The sequence below is a fragment of the Prionailurus bengalensis genome, chromosome E4 (genome assembly GCF_016509475.1).
Source record: "Prionailurus bengalensis isolate Pbe53 chromosome E4, Fcat_Pben_1.1_paternal_pri, whole genome shotgun sequence".
NCBI lineage: Eukaryota > Metazoa > Chordata > Mammalia > Carnivora > Felidae > Prionailurus > Prionailurus bengalensis.
In genome coordinates, this window is record NC_057360.1 from 211601 (window position 1) to 217600 (window position 6000).

Here is a 6000-nt window from a genome sequence, read left to right on the forward strand (position 1 = left end):
CTGTGGCCCCAGGAGGGTTGGGACCCCCGTCGCAGGCTGGAGCCCTCAGGTCAGGGCCGGGCGTCCACGGTGATTTTCTCAGATCCGCTGAGGGCTTCTGGGTGGTCCTGGGCTGGGCACGGAGGAAAGTCATTCCTGCTGGAATAGCGCGCACTCTTTAACAGTTGGCTTACGAGATTTGATAAAAATCAGACATCGCATCGTTGGTGTCATTCCCAAGCGTCTCCAGCAGCCCCGTTCGTGATGACGGCTGCTGCTGACCTGAGGGAAGCTGGGCCTGTGCGCGTGATTTCTGTCCCTTTCTGGAAAACGGAGAGAGGGTCAAGCGTTCGCCTTGCCAACGCCGGCTCCACCTTCCCTGTCCCCATAACTCTGCCAGGACCGCGTGCCCCCTGCCCTCCCCTCCCAGGGCCACCTGCCGCGCTGACCTCCGCGCCCCTGCTGGCCCTGCTCGCCCCAGCACGCACCCCTGCCTGGAGTGCTGCCTCCGGCACCAACAGGTCCTCCTCCTTCTCCAGAGCCCCCGCCACATCACATCAGCCACCACCTTGCTGAAGCGGCCCCTCGAACCACCCCGTTTGGCCCCTCGCATCACAGGGCTCGTATTCGTCTGTTGTGTAGATCGTCGGGCGTCACACTCCTTGAGGTCAGGGACCCGCCTGCTGGTTGGGACTCTGTGTCCAGCGCAGGGCATAAGGCAGGTGCCCAAGACGTACATGTCGATGAGCAGACCAGCAGTCGTGGGGATGTCCGGGCCCCGGCGGTTCCCAGTCCTGCCCTGGGCGGGGACACAGGAGGTGGCAGGTGTCCTGGGGGAAGGCAGAGCCAAGCCCCGAGACCCCGGGAAGGTCAGCAGACCGCGGCTCTGCTGGGGGAGGAAGCCCCGCTGTCTTGTCATAGCTGTGGCTTCGGCTCCTTATCACAGGTCGTCATGTCTCACTCACCTTTGTCACCTCAGCACTGACTTCAGGGCCTGCCACAGAGACCACACTCCAGAAATCTTCAATTGGTGTTTCCCAGGCGGTACCGGTCTTTCGGGCCGCCCGCCCGTAAGCAGACGTAGAAGCAGACGAGAGTCCACGGGGGGTCGACGTGGCCCCTGTGGCAGGTCCCCGGCAGCTCTGCAGTCTGGCCTGAGCTCTGAATGCACGAGCGGGGACAGGCACGGTCAGGGCAGGGCTGCGGAATGTGGGAGGACTGTGTGCAGGACACAGGAGGAGAAGGGGTGATGCCCGGGGAGCTCCTGCCTGGGCGGGCCGGTTAGACTCGCCGCAGAGGGCAGCACCAGCCACGGCCCCCTGGCTTTGTCCCGAAGGGCCAGGTGGCTGGGCGGCCAGTGGCCGGGGGACGTCTGCCTCCTCAGACGCCACAGCCCCTCTATCTGCCCTCCCGCTCCTGGGAGAGCCGCCCCCCATCAGCCTTTCACCCAGACTTGGACAGAGGCTTCCTTTGTGGAGTCTCAGTGCCGAACGTGTTTGGTTTGAAGCCAGTCTCCGCTCGCCTCCAGAGAGCCCGGCCACTTCCTGGAGCCTCCTTGACCCTCCATTTTCTCCCCTTTGAGTGGAGATGTGGATTCCTAAGGCTTGCAGACACTCTGCAGTGTGGACAGCGGGCCGACGGCCCAATCCTGGGAGGCCGTTCATCCCTTTACTGCTGGTGTCGTTACTGTGCCCAACAAATGTGTCCCGAGTGACGGCAGCATGAATATATCTGTTCTCCGAGGTTCCGAGGCTCAGAATCCCGACAGGTAAGGAGTGCGAACAACGACCTTCCCAGTACGACGGGAACACACCCTCGGGCCTCCGGAGGGTGGGTGGCTCTCCCCTCCCCGCTGCCCCAGCAGCCGTAGGTGTGGACTATGGCCTGGCTTGTCCTCGGGGGCCCAGGCCTGGGGCCACTTGTGACCTGGACAGTGAGTCAGTAGGCGAGGCCGGTGCCCCTCCTGCCCCGTGTCCCACCGAGTGCCCGAATGGGCCTGGTTTGTCCTGACTCCTGCCCGGCCCCCACCCACTGCCTGCGGCTCGTCTCCACAGCTGGCTGCCAGGGTCAGACCGTCACCCCTTGCCTACAACTCTCAACACTGAAATGAACAGGAGTCAGTTCTCGGGTCCTGCACCGAAACTCTTGCTCTCCGAGTCACTACCAAAGGTCACCCGCGCCCCACCTGAACCTCCGTTCCGGCAGCAGAGGCACCTGCTTGTCCGGGACGGGCACGGCCCAGTCCTGGGGCACACGGTGCGGTGCTCCCGCCGGACGGGACGCGTCTTCCCGGTTCCCGGGCCACCACCTTGGGGGCCTCTGAGGCTGGGACAAGCTGTGGATGCAGGAGCCCCTCGGCCTCGTTCCAGTCCCGCCCTGTCTGGGCCCAGCATCTGAGGAAAGAAGCAGGACCCCCCACTCGCCTCTTGCTACATGAGCATCTGCAGTGTGGGCTCAGTCGGCAGGGGGTGAGGCTCAAGGGAGAGGGGGGTGGGGTCCCGGGGAGGGATTCTGGGGGTGGGGGGGAGGTGTTCTGGAGATGTGGGGGATGGGGCTCCAGGGAGATGGGGATGGAGTCCCAGGGAGGCAGGGGGATGGGGTTCTGGGGAGGCCGGGGGTAGGGTCCTGGGGAGGGATTCTGGGGGTGGGGGGGAGGTGTTCTGGAGATGTGGGGGATGGGGCTCCAGGGAGATGGGGATGGAGTCCCAGGGAGGCAGGGGGATGGGGTCCCGGGGGGGCAGGGGGTAGGGTCCTGGGGAGGGATTCTGGGGGTGGGGGGGAGGTGTTCTGGAGATATGGGGGATGGGGCTCCAGGGAGATAGGGATAGAGTCCCAGGGAGGCAGGGGGATGGGGTTCTGGGGAGGCAGGGGGTGGAGTCTCCGTGCTGATGTTTTTTTAAGAGACCGTTTACCCGTAGAGTCTGGCCTCGGCTCAGGCACCAGCTGAAATCCACACTCGCCGGATCGGGTGGACTTGGGGGAAACGGGGCCACGCGGCCTGTCCGCAGATTCACCTGTTTGTGGCTCAGGCTTTTGGCTGAAATTTTATGTCTTAGAGCAAGTTACTTGTAGAAACCTCTCTCTGTTGAGTTAATGGAGATTGGAAGTAATTGAATTAAGACACTTTTATTGAGACTCGAACGGTGACACCGATTAACCTGATTGTCTTGTCTTCCCTGCTTTTAAGTCAATGAAAGCTTCTCTTTTAATTAACCTTCTGGGCTTTTTCAAAGCTCTAAGCCGGGATTTATGAGGCTTTGCTCATAAACAAAAACCGCCTGAGTCCCCGCGGGGTAGATGCCAGATGGTGTCTGAGCGGGTCCAGTCCATCAGAGGGTGAAGGCCCGGGGTTTGCGCACGAGTATTACCCACAGTAGGCGTGTGTCCTCTTTCCTCACGGTCAGGACACCACTGTGACCGGTTTATGGAGGTACCAAGTGACAGAGAGCAATGAGCTTAGGAAAGGCCCCCAGGGGACTCCTCTCAATGACTGTGACAGTTCCCTCGTCTGGCTCCCAGTCTCATAAGCCCAGAAATGTGCTGTCGGCACAGCCAGAATGGCTCTGTTTCTTGGAGCACACTCATATTAACCTAACTCACAGAGGCTGATATATAGACCAGAGTTAAATCCTTAACTACAGAGGGGTCTGCTGAGTTCTCTCCCTGTAGCTAGGCCACGTGGGAAGGTAAGTGATCCTCATTGTAAGGTGGTCTTTAAGTTTGGAAGCAGAGTCAATGGATGTGCCCTTGAAGGTTTCATGGCATCACGCTAGGTCAGAAGGAGGGGAAAGCTTGGATTATGAGTACTGCTTGGCGGCTCCCCAAGAAGGTAGGGCCACTTGATTTGTTTTTCATCTTAGCACTTAGCCCACAGTGGGTGCTCAAGAAACTCTTGTTGAATCAACAAATATGTCCCAAGAGGGCGATGCAGATCTGGACCGCTGGCCTGGCAGTGATTAGGGAGGGCCGTATAGACAAAGTGGGTGAAGGGCATGTAGACAGAGGGAGGGCAGTAAGGAAGAGGTCTCGAGCGGTCATGAAAATTAGCCCTGGACAGCTTGGAGCGAGACGTGTGGGCCGGCCGGGCCATTCAGCATCCGTACGTGTGGCCCCCGAATGAGAAGCTGGCGGTTGGGGTACAGAAGGCCGGTTGCCCCCAACCCAGATGGCTGGAAAGGGGGCGGTGTGGCCGAGGTGGGCAGGGTCGGCTCAGCACCGGGTGACAAGTGTAACCGGCACGCCACTGACGCTCAGCCGTGTGGCGCTCAGAGCCCAGAAGCCCGGACTCCCCGGCTGCCGGCCGGCACCGCTGGGCCCGTTCGCCAGGCGTCCAGTAGAGGCGAGGGCCTCCCGTCTTCCTGCAGATGACGGTTTCAGAGGCGACTGTGTCCTTCCTGACCCTTAGAAGGTCTTCCTCAGCAAGCAGCTGGGTGCTCTGAGATTGAGCCTCAGTTTTCCGAGCCCTTGAAAGCAGAGGCAAAGAGGCGTATCCTAAGAATCGTTAAAGCTGTCTTTACCCGGGGCGCCTGGGAGGCTCAGGCGGGTAAGCGTCCGACTTCGGCTCAGGTCTCGATCTCGCGGTCTGTGAGTTCGAGCCCCGCGTGGGGCTCTGTGCGGACAGCTCGGATCCTGGAGCTGCTTCCGATTCTGTGTCTCCCTCTCTCACTGCCCCTCCCCTGCTTGCTCTCTCTCTCTCTAAAATAAATAAAAAACATCTTTAAAATTTGTTAAGAAGAGTTTAAACAAAAGGTCTGTATCTGGCTCCGAAGGGTGAGGCCAGCGGATTGATTCCTGGCTGTGGTCAGCGTCACACCAGCGTGTGACACTCGAGCGCCTCTTCCTGCCCTGGGGACAAGCACGGGTGACATGAACGAGGCCGAGCCCAGCGGCCTGGATGGTGGCTTCTGTTCACTGACAAAAGGCTCTCTGTCTCCCCGGGAGGATTTTACACTGAAAAGGTCGGAGGCTCGAGGGTCGCCGGAAGAAGGGGTAAATTGGGAGAAGCGAGTCTGTGTTGAAGGTGAGGTTGTCAGCACCGGTAAGCGCCTTCTCTGCAAGCGTCCTGCTCAGGGTCACACGCTCCAGGTGGGACCTGAAGGCGCCTCGGGAGCTGCTGAAGCTCCACGCCAGGCCCCACGGCCACCTCACCGGTGGCCCGATGGCTTCTGGGCCCGTCGAGACCACCTGAATCCCCCTGGCGGTGTTGTCCGAGGGCCTAGCGACGAAGGGGTTGTAGCCACATACAGCTGACGCTCGGTGCTCTGACACGCAGCTGATGTTCGTGTTGCCAGCGGCCCATGCGGTAGAAGTGCCCCTCTTCTCCCCGAGGACAAGGCGTGCGGGCTGCTGAGCACCGTTGCATTTGGTGAGCACTCATTCTTCATCTGCTGAAGGGACTGTCGCCTTCAGGAAAGATGCTTCTGGATTCCTGCACTCTGGCCCGGGCCCTCGTGCTACAGCAGCCCCTCCAAGCCCCGCCTTCCCATCAGTGAAAGTTCTTCTGTAAATCCCTCTAGCTCAGTGAGTTTGAGTCGATTTATCCTAAGAGAGACAGAGAGAGAGAATCACACTGTCAGCACAGAGCCTGATGCGGGGCTTGAACTCAGGAACTGTGAGATCATGACCTGAGCCGAGATCAAGAGTCTGACGCCCAAATGACTGAGCCACCCAGGTGCCCCCAGCTCAGTGGTCTCTAGCTGGGGGCACTTTTGTCCCCCGAGGGGGTGTTTGGCAATGTCTGGACGGTTTTGGTTGTTTTACTGGCCTCTGGTCAGTAGAAGCCAAAGATGAGACGGGTGTCCTGCAACACATAGAAGCCTCGGATGAGGGGTATCTGCCCCAGATGGGGGGTATCTGCCCCAGATGGGGGGTATCTGCCCCGAGATGATGGTTATCTGCCCCAGATGAGGGGTATCTGCCCCAGATGAGGGGCATCTGCCCCAGATGACAGTTATCTGCCCCAGACGAGGGGTAACTGCCCCCAGACGAGGGGTATCTGCCCCAGACGAGGGGTATCTGCCC